We start from the raw sequence: 14,443 nt of genomic DNA on the forward strand, positions 1-14,443 counted from the left end.
TAGAACACCAAGGAGTAAAGACACACGGAGATGTCCTGTAGCACATGTCAGAAGTTGGGCCTGTCTGACTCCAGCAGGTCCTAGTGACCACCAAGTCAACCTACCTTTTCAGGGTACTGGGAGGAGGCAGCACAGGAGTGCACTCCTTCCAACAATAAATTCCATGCTGTATCTGATCACTGCCAGTGTCAGAGAGTCAATGACCCACAGCACTCCAGTGAGTCCGACAACAAACTGTTTTTTAGTCACTGGCAGACACAGGATGGATTATCTGTGTGACACAGGGCTCGGAACATTAGTGCACCCTGTACCCCCTGATGGTAGCCCTGTGTCATAATTATTACATAGTTCACAGAATCCCCTTCCACCTATACCTCTGTGCTGGGTGCCAAATGCCTATTCCCACTAGTAATAAAATTTTAGACGCATCATGTGTTCTAATTCTTAAACTTAATTTATAATTATTAATAATAATAATAATAATAATAATAATAATAATAATAATCAGTTGCAAAAATTGTGCTTTCCTGGGAAAGCAGGGAAATTTAAACCCCTAGTCATACATTAAAATAGTCTGTAAAATAATATGGAATTAGCTATACACATGCATACAATGCATATAATGCATTTTATAACTTTGGTCAAGATGAACAATTGATCCTAGGCTACAATAATTTACTGTAGGTATTCCAGACACTGTAAATCCCCTCCCTTCCCCCCAGTCCTCCTTCCAAGCCACCAGTTGATGGAAATAATTATGTACTACTGCATAGTTTATACCTGTATGCTTATTATTATTATTATTATTATTATTATTATTATTTGCATAGTGCTTCACAGTAAATCAGTTCAGTTAGTGAGATGTTTTATGGTATTACAGGAGAGAAAAAGACTTGCTATCAATGGTAAAATGTACGTACAAGATAACGTTGGTTCTTAATGGACTATTTTAGGTTTTCTGCATCACATGCACGACTCTACGCATTAATTCTTTATGTTTCAGGTCTGCATTTTCTATACAGTCTATAAATGTAACTAGAGAGGAATACAGAATTAGATTAATTCCCAATACCCATTTCACTGCCCCAGATGACTTCATTCCAATGCATTGGATTTGAATCCCCTCTAGCACTATGGCCTAGATTCATCAAAGAGATAAATATTTAAACCACGCTATATTTTATATCATTTTCTAAAAGTCCTTTATTTTACCACTCTCTGTAGCAGAAACATATCCAACAAAGAATATGCAGCAATGTTTTAGATTAGGAGTAACTCTTGAGAGATAATCAATGTAATTGTAGGAATATGTAATAACTTGTAAATATTTATAACATATATAAATAATGTACAAACAGTACAAACAAACATATTTAAACAATATTGATTTAATTTACACACTTAGGCATGCATACAACTTGTTGTGTATAGTTGCCAGCATAGAATAATTCTAAGAAAAATATCTGCCACCTATCCGTGAATGTTACTAACCTATTCAAAAATTCATGGCCGCTCCTTATACCACCCTGTAATGCTAAACATGAACATGCTCAGTTACTAACCTATTATATAATGCATGGCCACTCCTTATACCACCCTGTAATGCTAAACATGAACATGCTCAGTTACTAACCTATTATATAATGCATGGCCACTCCTTATACCACCCTGTAATGCTAAACATGAACATGCTCAGTTACTAACCTATTATATAATGCATGGCCACTCCTTATACCACCCTGTAATGCTAAACATGAACATGCTCAGTTACTAACCTATTATATAATGCATGGCCACTCCTTATACCACCCTGTAATGCTAAACATGAACATGCTCAGTTACTAACCTATTATATAATGCATGGCCACTCCTTATACCACCCTGTAATGCTAAACATGAACATGCTCAGTTACTAACCTATTATATAATGCATGGCCGCTCCTTATACCACCCTGTAATGCTAAACATGAACATGCTCAGTTACTAACCTATTATATAATGCATGGCAGCTCCTTATACCACCCTGCAATGCTAAACATGAACATGCTCAGTTACTAACCTATTATAAAATGCATGGCCACTCCTTATACCACCCTGTAATGCTAAACATTAACATGCTCAGTTACTAACCTATTATATAATGCATGGCCACTCCTTATACCACCCTGCAATGCTAAACATGAACATGCTCAGTTACTAACCTATTATATAATGCATGGCCACTCCTTATACCACCCTGTAATGCTAAACATGAACATGCTCAGTTACTAACCTATTATATAATGCATGGCCACTCCTTATACCACCCTGTAATGCTAAACATGAACATGCTCAGTTACTAACCTATTATATAATGCATGGCCCCTCCTTATACCACCCTGTAATGCTAAACATGAACATGCTCAGTTACTAACCTATTATATAATGCATTGCAGCTCCTTATACCACCCTGCAATGCTAAACATGAACATGCTCAGTTACTAACCTATTATAAAATGCATGGCCACTCCTTATACCACCCTGTAATGCTAAACATGAACATGCTCAGTTACTAACCTATTATATAATGCATGGCCACTCCTTATACCACCCTGCAATGCTAAACATGAACATGCTCAGTTACTAACCTATTATATAATGCATGGCCACTCCTTATACCACCCTGTAATGCTAAACATGAACATGCTCAGTTACTAACCTATTATATAATGCATGGCCACTCCTTATACCACCCTGTAATGCTAAACATGAACATGCTCAGTTACTAACCTATTATATAATGCATGGCCGCTCCTTATACCACCCTGTAATGCTAAACATGAACATGCTCAGTTACTAACCTATTATATAATGCATGGCAGCTCCTTATACCACCCTGCAATGCTAAACATGAACATGCTCAGTTACTAACCTATTATAAAATGCATGGCCACTCCTTATACCACCCTGTAATGCTAAACATTAACATGCTCAGTTACTAACCTATTATATAATGCATGGCCACTCCTTATACCACCCTGTAATGCTAAACATGAACATGCTCAGTTACTAACCTATTATAAAATGCATGGCCACTCCTTATACCACCCTGTAATGCTAAACATTAACATGCTCAGTTACTAACCTATTATATAATGCATGGCCACTCCTTATACCACCCTGCAATGCTAAACATGAACATGCTCAGTTACTAACCTATTATATAATGCATGGCCACTCCTTATACCACCCTGTAATGCTAAACATGAACATGCTCAGTTACTAACCTATTATATAATGCATGGCCGCTCCTTATACCACCCTGTAATGCTAAACATGAACATGCTCAGTTACTAACCTATTATATAATGCATGGCCGCTCCTTATACCACCCTGTAATGCTAAACATGAACATGCTCAGTTACTAACCTATTATATAATGCATGGCAGCTCCTTATACCACCCTGCAATGCTAAACATGAACATGCTCAGTTACTAACCTATTATAAAATGCATGGCCACTCCTTATACCACCCTGTAATGCTAAACATGAACATGCTCAGTTACTAACCTATTATATAATGCATGGCCACTCCTTATACCACCCTGCAATGCTAAACATGAACATGCTCAGTTACTAACCTATTATATAATGCATGGCCACTCCTTATACCACCCTGTAATGCTAAACATGAACATGCTCAGTTACTAACCTATTATATAATGCATGGCCGCTCCTTATACCACCCTGTAATGCTAAACATGAACATGCTCAGTTACTAACCTATTATATAATGCATGGCCGCTCCTTATACCACCCTGTAATGCTAAACATGAACATGCTCAGTTACTAACCTATTATATAATGCATGGCCGCTCCTTATACCACCCTGCAATGCTAAACATGAACATGCTCAGTTACTAACCTATTATAAAATGCATGGCCACTCCTTATACCACCCTGTAATGCTAAACATTAACATGCTCAGTTACTAACCTATTATATAATGCATGGCCACTCCTTATACCACCCTGCAATGCTAAACATGAACATGCTCAGTTACTAACCTATTATATAATGCATGGCCACTCCTTATACCACCCTGTAATGCTAAACATGAACATGCTCAGTTACTAACCTATTATATAATGCATGGCCACTCCTTATACCACCCTGTAATGCTAAACATGAACATGCTCAGTTACTAACCTATTATATAATGCATGGCCGCTCCTTATACCACCCTGTAATGCTAAACATGAACATGCTCAGTTACTAACCTATTATATAATGCATGGCAGCTCCTTATACCACCCTGCAATGCTAAACATGAACATGCTCAGTTACTAACCTATTATAAAATGCATGGCCACTCCTTATACCACCCTGTAATGCTAAACATGAACATGCTCAGTTACTAACCTATTATATAATGCATGGCCACTCCTTATACCACCCTGCAATGCTAAACATGAACATTCTCAGTTACTAACCTATTATATAATGCATGGCCACTCCTTATACCACCCTGTAATGCTAAACATGAACATGCTCAGTTACTAACCTATTATATAATGCATGGCCACTCCTTATACCACCCTGTAATGCTAAACATGAACATGCTCATTCCCTAATATTTTCACTCTTGAAATAAGATGGTTGAATAACACAACCCAAACCTGTACTGGTATGGGAGAGTATGGATAATCTGCTTTAGCTCTGTCCCTAGCCTGTACTTACAATAACATCACTTAACAATTTTAGTCTCGTAGGAACAAGGACATATTTCCTTTCTAAGTTTAGTGACCTAATTTGTCTTTGTAGGTATAAAACACAAACTAAGGGATAAATAATATAAATGATGCACTAAGGTATAAATAATGTTCCATCATGTAAAACATGCCAGTGTTAAGCATGGAATACCCCTGAAATTACAGTTGAACAAACCAACCCCAATTTGATTAGAGCATCATACCATTACTGTACTATCAATTGTTTTGTAAATAAACAAATTGGAAATCAAAGCGAGCAGCAGAAAAATACTGTAATCCATTACAACATTTACCTCTCAAGACACCAGTTCCTGTCCCTTATATTGTACTACTGTGACTTTGTGGTTCCCCACAATTCTAAAGGGTTCACTGTATCCAAACTATGTTCCTCTACTTAACATTGATTGTGCTGTTCAAGCAAACTAATAAGTGCCATAAAATGGTTTGCACATTGTAAATTAGAACCACACCAGTGTTTTGGCCGGGTTACTAATAAAGCCAAATTACATTCAGTCATACCATTTGCTCAAATTACTTATTCCACTGATCAGTGAATCACCAGATACTGTACGAGCCTATCTGTCACATCTTTGGTGGCTTACCTATTAAGCAGAATGACCAGGTCTAATATGTCCAAAGTATTGTCATTGTACGAGTAGGTTGATGCCATGCATGTGGATCTCTGGATATTCAATAATGTTCATTTTATTCTGACCCTTTTTTTAAATTTTTCGACTGGATACGGTGACCCAGGTGACCACTTATGCCACAATGCCAGCCTAATTTGGTTTGCTTTGACCAAGTTGTCCAACATAATCTGTGCTCTTATTTCCCTCTTTAATTGTTATTTGGCTATATCCCACCACAGCTTTTGAGTATATAAAAAAGCTATCTTCAAAACATCTGAAACAATACATATATTTTTCTATAAAAACTACTTAAGAAAATATAATATTATATTCCATTAGACACTATGCACAATGAAAGTGTTGTTTAAGAAAACCTGAATGAAGATGGAACTTTAATGGCTACATACCACTAAGGGCAGTTTTGGGTGCTAATAATTGTTATAATAACTAGAATGATAACTGAAACATTTTTCTTAAAATTAGAAGACTCAAGTCAAGGTTAGCCGACATTTTGCTCATTGAAGGAAAGGTTGACAGAATCATTGCTTGTGATATTTCCTGTGTTATGGATACATACAGATGCAATTATGACCTCTCTACAAGTAGCACAACAGCAATTATAAATTGTAAATGAATATATGTGCTAGCAAGCAGTGCATCTCTTCATTATCTCCACATGTCACAACATACAAAACTCCTGTCATTACTCCCAAGGTAAACCATGAAAGGATATGATCTCCATAGACCATTTACTAGTGGGTTAAACAGAATAGCAAGGGGGGGGGGGGTGGATGAGAGACAAACATTAATCAAAGTTCCAACACAATCCACTAGAACTGTATTATATGTATAATTAATAATTTATAATAATACTTCATTTTCTAATTAATGTGTAAGCTGAACCAAACCTGAATGTTTTGTACGTAAAATTATTTAAAATACTGTGTTAATTTAGATCAAATATACCAATACAGAGCTGATATATTATCAAAATGCTAAAAAAAAAATTAATGTATTTATTGATACTATGAATATCTACTGTGAAGGTCTTATACGATGATACAACTAGTACAAACAGTAGTTCCATGAGACTAAGATCAGCATAGCCTGTGTGTAGTTTATTAAATATTTACAAAGGTGTAAAGCAGAATTACGTATTCTAATCAACATGAATGTTTTACTTATTTTCATTGTTAGAAATTGAAGGATTTTTTTAATGAAATGCTTCTACACCAAAATGCTAGCTATACGTAATTCTGAAATAGTATTGACATCAAAAAGTAGTTATAAGAGTTGCACTACAATTTATTCCAGATTTGTATCTTTATATTGTACTTGGCTTAATATGTGAATGATGTGATCTCTATGGACTAAGGAAAGGAAACTAAGGAAACGTTGCTGTAGTTTAACATGACTCAAATGACTCAAAGGGGTATATTTACTAAATTTTAGAGGTGGAGTTGTCGCCTATAGCAACCAATCAGATTCTAGCTATTATATAGAAGGTGCTAGATAAATGAAAAGTAGACTCTGACTGGTTGCTATGAGCAACATCTCCATTTCTAAAAACCAACACTTTAGTAAATATTCCCCAAAGACTGTATTAGTCAATGCTAAATATATTTTATATGCCTGTACTTGTAATTTCTTTGACAATTGTACATATGTAGCACAATTTAAAGAGAAATTGTAACCATTTTATACATGTTTTCTTTTGATAATCAACAAGTAAATAGAAATAGTTTGCTACATATTTTGTACACAATGAACAGTAATATGAATCATTATAATTATTCAGTAAATATAAAATGCCAACATTTACTTACACTTTAATATCAAACTGATTCAAAAGATTAAAGAGGGATCTGTTAAGTTATGGAACTACAGAAGTAAAGTCATTTGTAGGCTCTTTAAGGAAGGCATAGTGAGTAGATTTTTATTTTACTGAGCAGTCATTCATGAGGGCAAATAAGAATCAAGTGCTATGTTTAGGAAGCAGAGAAATAGAAATAAAGCCATTTATGTCAGGGATAGGCAACGTGTGGCACTCCAGGTGCTGTGGAACAATACAAGCCAGCATGCCCTGCCAGGGGAAGCAGTCAGGAAGCCGGCGGTCGCAATGCCTACTGCCGGCTTCCCGACTGCTTAATCCCAGCAAGGTACAAATGACAGGCATTGAGATCTCGATGCCTGTCATTATACCTACGCTGGGAGCCTGACACCCAGCTTACCGATCGAAGATAAGCCAGGCGCCGGGAGCGGACAGCCGTGGGGGAGATTATTAGGTTACGGGCTCCCGGGGGGGACTTAGGGTTATGCACCCCCCGGGAGGTTAGGGTTAGGCTAGGTGAAGGGGGGGGTTAAGGTTAGGCACCCCCAGGGGGAGGTTAGGGTTAGGCACCCCACCAGCAGACTTAGGGTTACGCACTTAGAGGGGGGTTAGGGTTAGGCACTTGGGGGGAGGTTAGGGTTAGGCACCCCTAAAGGAGGGTTAGGGTGCGGCCGGCGGTAAATAATACTGATTCCCCTGCCAGTTTTAGCATGACCTAAGAGCAAAACTGTGGTGAGGCATGGTGGGATGTGTAGTTCCACAGTAGCTGGAATGCCACTTGTTGTGTACACTTGATCTAGATTACAGCTTTAGAAGGACAGAGGAGTATATCATAACTGGGAACACCAGGGTCTCTGGGTTTGGAGAAAATCACCATCCTAATATAGTTGCAGCATGCATAGATAATTAAATAAAAGTTAGATTTGTAAAAACTAAAGTTTCTTAGACAGACAGAAATGGCACTGGAAAATGTGAAAACAGATGCTAATGAAGAGTGCAACGAGGGTGTGAAACAAAGATTGAAGGTACGATGTGCAAACCAAAGTAAGTTCTGTGAAAGAGCGGAGAGAACTTGACAAAGTGAAGAGAAATAACTAAGAAGGGGATCGTTACAAGGCGAGTGTGGTGTGGGATAGTATAGCAAATGAACAGTTTCTTTAAACCTCCAGTGGAACACTAATGTGATGATCAAGTTGGCTGTGTTGCTACATGTTCCTGGGTCTTTACCTTATTATTTTTATCTTTAATTTACAGTATATGGCGCCGCCATGTGTCCATAGTGCCATCTAGGGTTAAGCTACAAACATACATACAATCAATACAATATAAAAAGGTTAAAACAGTGCACAGGTAAAAGCAAACAGTGAGATATAAAGACAAGAGCTGAAACAGTGATAGTCATTAAAAACAGCACTCAATGACCCAATTACATGGGAATGGTGGACATAGAGGATCAGTGAGTGGGAGTGCACTGGAAACAAGAATAGTGCCGGGTGAGAACCAAGAGGGAGGATGATCCTGCTCGTCAGAGTTTAAAGTCTATGGTAGTGGGGTGGGGATGTAACTGGGAGGTGAGCTAGGAAGAGGTAAGAAGATGGTGTCAGAGAGAAGATGTGTAGAAAGAGGAGGGCCAAGGAGAGAGCCTTGGGGAACGCCAACTGGAAGAGAGAGAGGGGGGAGGTAGATTTGGAGGTAGAGAAAGAAAGGCTGCCATGTTTAACTGCCATCTGACTGAAAATATTATTTATTTGATAAATAATTATTGTCCCTGCCTTCAACTCAGGCTTGCCTACCCTTCTGATTTGGTCGGGAGCCTCTCGAATATCAGGTGCCGCTCCCGACCCCCCGGAAAAGCAGGCAAGCCTCCTGGTTGCCTCTTCCCCCCCGGACTAGTACTAGAAACCCCCGCAGCGGGGGGCCCGTTGACACGATTCACGCTGAATTGCGTCATCATGTTTGTGCCCCCTGCTTCACAATGCCTTTATTTTTTGGCATTGTGAAGAGCCCCCAAAATGGTGTCATAGCCCGACCACGCCCTCCGCTGTATGCAGGCATTTAGCTCCCTCCCGGAAGGAGGAAGCTGAATGTCGGCAAGTATGGTTCAACTGCGTGAGATATGCTAGATTTATAGGGGAATTGGCAGGAAGAGTCATGGTTAAAATACCTTGTTAACCAACAAATCAAACGTCTACTTCCATAACAGTATATTGGTGTGTTTGGATGTAATCACCATTAATGACATATTCTCAAAGTATTATCATTAGTGTTACCAGTTCACACGGTGCATATTCCACAATATTGTACATAAACTCCAGAGGGTAATAAAATACTACTTAGACTGTTTACAAACATTTCACACAATGAAATGCACAAAGAGCATACAAGCTACTGTACAGTATGCTGCAGGATTATTTTAGAAATTATTATACAAGTCCTGCAAGGACAATCATGACAAATAAATTAAACCCATTCTTGTAATTGGGAGAAATTGCTGGTACATGTTTAATAATTTACTACATTATTCTATAAATACTAAAGATAATCATTAAAGAAAACATTGTTTTTAGTAGATATTTTTAGAAACATATTTTGCCGTATCACATTTTATAACTCTATCCATTTATTTCTGAATATCAAACAAGTCTTGTTGAAGTGGTAACTGACCTGCATAACACACTGATTCTGAACTGCATAACTCACTCCGCTTAGTACAGAGATAAGCAGCGATAAAAGACAAACTCTAAAGTAAATATGTTGCCTATTGTCCTTATTGGTGTAATGAATAAATAATGTAAAGTGTAATGACTTTAAAAGCACTGTCTTTTATACCAAAACAATTTATTTGCTGAACAAGCAACTTAAAAAAGACAATCTGTTTAATAACATACAGTATAGTTTCTGTACATTAAAGTGTCATATAAACATAATATACAGTTAGTTATGTACTGTTGTATGGGCTGGTTGCCTGTTTGCTTGGATTGATGTTGCTTCGTTGGATCTTTAGCCATACATTTAATAGGATTGGTTTCCTTATCTCACAAGTTCACAGCAAAGTGATTTCAAATGTATAAAAAAAAATATATATAAAAATCCCCTATATGCCTTATTTTTTTGTAATGGATTTTATGTCTACAAACAAAAGGACAGTGACTCACTCCTGACTCACACTGTTGAACTCTATGAATATACAATATGTAAAACATTCTGCACTAAGTCTGCATCTGAGCAATTCATTGTATAGCCTAACTGAGGATCTAAATAGAAACTCCTAAGGAAACCACACAGCCTTGTATACACCATACTACCAATGCAATGCTTAAATGTACTTCAGACATACTGCAGGAACTATTTAAAAGTCTATTCTTATGTTAATAGACTATAATTATAATTGCTTTAGTCTGCATAATTTATGCTTCCCAAACAAATTCAGAAAGAACTATAAATCATGTAGTCACCTGTGCATTCCCTCTAGGCAGTTGAGCACCTGAGTTTTACTTATGTCATGCATTTATGTACTAAGCTATGCTCTATCTACTGCATCTGCTGTGTACTGACTGTACTAATACTGCTCACAGATCCTACTTACTGAGCACATCTATAAATTGATGAGCTCAAATATTAGCCAACATTTTCTGTTATTTTGAACAGCATTATGTATAATTAACCACATTTGGATATCACTAGTCCTGCGTTTGTGTATGCAACTAACAGTGTATCTTACAGACATATGTGACGTTGCTGTCTCACAACGTATCATTAGTTATGGTCCTGATCATCACTCTACAGTGATTTGAATAATTTGATTCAGCAGAAAACATATAAAACATGTTTTATCAAATACAAAATAACAATTTGAATATGAACACTTAACATATTTAGCGCTAAAACAATGGAAAAGTGCATATACAAGACACTAGATTGAAACATAAATTGTTATTTCACAGCAGCATACAACATACTAGTATGCAAATATTATGCTTTAACCATTTCTTTGCTGATGAACAAATAACTAATTTGTTGGATGTTTATCCAATGAATTGTCTTTCAAGACACTGGAAAAACTCACGTTAATTCCATACGGTCAAGGAAACCAAACTGAGTTCTGTGAGATAGGAACATTTATGTCTAGAAATTACATTGTCCAACACCAGTCCTGCCAGCACTCTATAAGGATGGACATTAGTCATGGTACCCACACAGGTGGCAGTGTCAAAGTTAAAAAGCTATTACTTCCAATTGATAACTCCCTTATAAATATCTATAGCTGTTTCAATATGCTTCGTAATATAGCAAAACTGGTAAAAATGGCCAAATACAGAACATACAGTAGTGCATAGAGTTGAATTTAGATACAATTTTTGAAACAATTTACAAGTTAAACAAACAAAAACGATGTTCAGGTGACTCAGTAATGTGTGTGAATGTATTATGTTTAATCCCTGCAGAAGGTACTTCAGAGGAAAGAACCATACTTCCAGCATCCTATGGATTGTCATCACTGCAGCTGATGTGTGTGACTGCAGTGAGTTGGAGGGAAGGTGTATGACTACTGCTAGCTTATTCAGATGTACATATAAGATGCCTGCTACATACAGTACTGTATGTAGTGGCTAGGTAATGTTAAGTGTCCCTTTGACAATGATATTGCTTTACCAGTGCCAGTCATTCACAGTAATACAACTGGTTCTTTTAAGCAACATAAACGTAAAGTAAGCTTTGTATTGTCCCAGCAGGCATAATATCGTTCTGATTGGAACAATTTAAGAGACAGTAAAGTGACCCAGCTCTGGAATGGAAGCAGTGGGTATCACAGTCATGTTACATGCCCTCTGCTAATCGGAGTGTGTTACATCCCTGGGTCATTGCAATTGTCAGATGGTCTATATATACAAAAGTATATCCAATCTACAAAAGACATAATAATAATAATAATAATAATAATAATAATAATAATAATAATAATAATAATAATAATAATAATAATAATTCATACAATAGTGCCCGCTAGCCAGCAGTAAAGCTACATGGTATATAGGATGTTCTGACTTACCAGCAATGCTATGTACCACAGAGCGGAGCCCCAGCACACGGCTGCTGCAGCAGCTCCTGGCTGTATCCTGGGAAGATGCTGATGCTGATGGCAGTGTAGGTGGGAAAGGGTGAGCGGCAGAGTAGCTGCTGAGCTGTGACACACTGGAGCCGGAGCTCGGGATTCGCTCCCTGCATCTCCCTGTGAGACCGGAGCCAGGTGCAGGGCACACTCCCGCAGAGAGGCGCAGGCACGTCACTCACTCAGCCAGCAGCAATAGCAGCACACATTCACCACCAGCCCCAGTGCCTGGCTAGCTGCTCCTGAGAGGGGGGAGGAGGTGCCTCCCAGCCTCCTTGTCACTACTGGCTGCTGCTTTCTTATTTCTAGTGTGGAAACTTCTATACCGGACTGCTTTGCCATTTATTCATCCAAACTTTTGAATACAGTACTGTAGTACGTCAGTACATCTCTAGGTGGGTGTGAGCAGGCAATGAGGTACTTTACTGACACCTGCTCAGTCCTCTAATTTAAATTCTTACAATGGGACATTAGAAAAGAACGAGCTAATACTGACCTCTAATATAGCTATTTGTTTATTGGTTTAAAAAAAAAAAAGTCAGTGTGCAGTTGTTTTGTTTGTTTACGTATTTCAACACGAGAGTTGTTCTTTCCATAGGGAAAGTATAATGTTGTTTTTATAGTGATCCATGTGATGGGCATTTTCAGTTTTTTCCTAGAGGTCACCACCTGCCAAAGGAATCCGAATTACCTGCAATAAAATTTTTACAGTTTTGCTACACAAATGACTTACTGCTAATTATATAAGAGCGTTAATCATTAAGTTATGAAACAAGTATCCCTGCCATTATCACAATTAAGCAATCTACAACATAACTAAGGACCAACCACAGTTAATGAATACTGTTAGCAGCAATTATAGCTGGCAGGGTACTGAGACTCGCCACCTAGCGTCTGTCAGCTTATTATTCATTTCATTACAACCACTCTATATTAAGACTTGTAAATTAGCATACATGTATTGAAAACAAAAGATTTGAGATCATGGAGTTATTAAGATTACATAATGATTTGCTTCTTGTTGAATTCAATAAATGTTTTAACTCCTTCGCTGATTTTTTTCTCCGCCCCCCTGTGCTGAGACCATTTTTAGATGTTTGCGCTTGTCTCATTTTTACGTCATCACCAGTGATTTTTTTTGCAGTACCCACACAAATTACAGTATCGTTTTTTTTCCCCAGTAAACATTATATTTTCAGAAAATACCATTAGTCTTTTTGCTCATTCTAACATAGCCACTAATATTTAACCAAAATGGGCAAAAAAAAGTTTTTTTTATTGAAATTTCAAGAAAGCGAACCAAAATTAAACATGATTTTTTTTTAACACACACACAATAATGCTTTTTGGTTCTTGCTTCTGCGTTAATTCACCAGTCAAAAATTGCAACCAACAGGATTCTATGTGTAGGTTTTCATATTAAAATATAATACATTTTCTTTTTACTAATTTTTATGGTCTCGATTTTGTAGGAACAATATCGAAGTGTAATAAGGCTAGCATTTTTAAACTAGGAAATCTATTATATTAAATGAGGGGTCCCTTTTTAAATTTGGAACAATATGTAGGAGATCTGGGCTTCAGACTATTCATATGTGTGGATTTTTTTTGTGTGTGTGCTGTTTACAGTACGTACTGTAACTGGTGAGATTACAAGACAATAACTATGATGTAGTTAGCAGACCGGCGGACGGTGGAAGCCCGACACGGGACTTAAGATAGCTGTCGAAATACAGACACCTATCTTAATCCCGATGCCGGAATACAGACAGACGCCATCTCTAACGAGGTAAGCCGGGGACGTCTTAGCTGTTAGTCGCGGGGTGGGAGTATTAGGTTTAGGCAGAATAGCGGGGTTAGGGTTATGTTTTGGAGGGGGATTAGTTAGACACCCCTAGGGGGGGTTAGAGTTAGGCACCACTGGGGGGGTAGGGTTAGTCACTAAGGGGGTGGGTTAGGTTTAGGCACGACGGATACCGACCATCGGGATTCCGCTGTCGATATTTTGACAGGCGGCATTCCGACTGCCGGTATACCCATTCCCTACAAAGGGTGCACAGGGTTTGAAAGAGAAGAATCTCCTCTTTCAAACAAGAATACCCTACATGTGTGCGTGTCAGT

The 14,443-nt window shown here is 37.8% G+C and overlaps 1 protein-coding gene across 1 annotated transcript in view; it reads right to left on the bottom strand.

The window, feature by feature from the left end:
- Positions 1 to 12,545, bottom strand: part of HS3ST5 (heparan sulfate-glucosamine 3-sulfotransferase 5) — a 355,487-nt gene extending 342,942 nt beyond the window's left edge. Inside the window, exon 1 of the mRNA XM_088460426.1 lies at positions 12,263 to 12,545. The gene's annotated coding sequence lies outside the window, so the exon portion shown is untranslated. The remainder of the gene's footprint in view (positions 1 to 12,262) is intronic.
- Between the last annotated feature and the right edge of the window lie 1,898 nt (positions 12,546 to 14,443).

The sequence above is a fragment of the Taudactylus pleione genome, unplaced genomic scaffold (genome assembly GCF_031769625.1).
Source record: "Taudactylus pleione unplaced genomic scaffold, aTauple2 ptg000046l, whole genome shotgun sequence".
Lineage (NCBI taxonomy): Eukaryota > Metazoa > Chordata > Amphibia > Anura > Myobatrachidae > Taudactylus > Taudactylus pleione.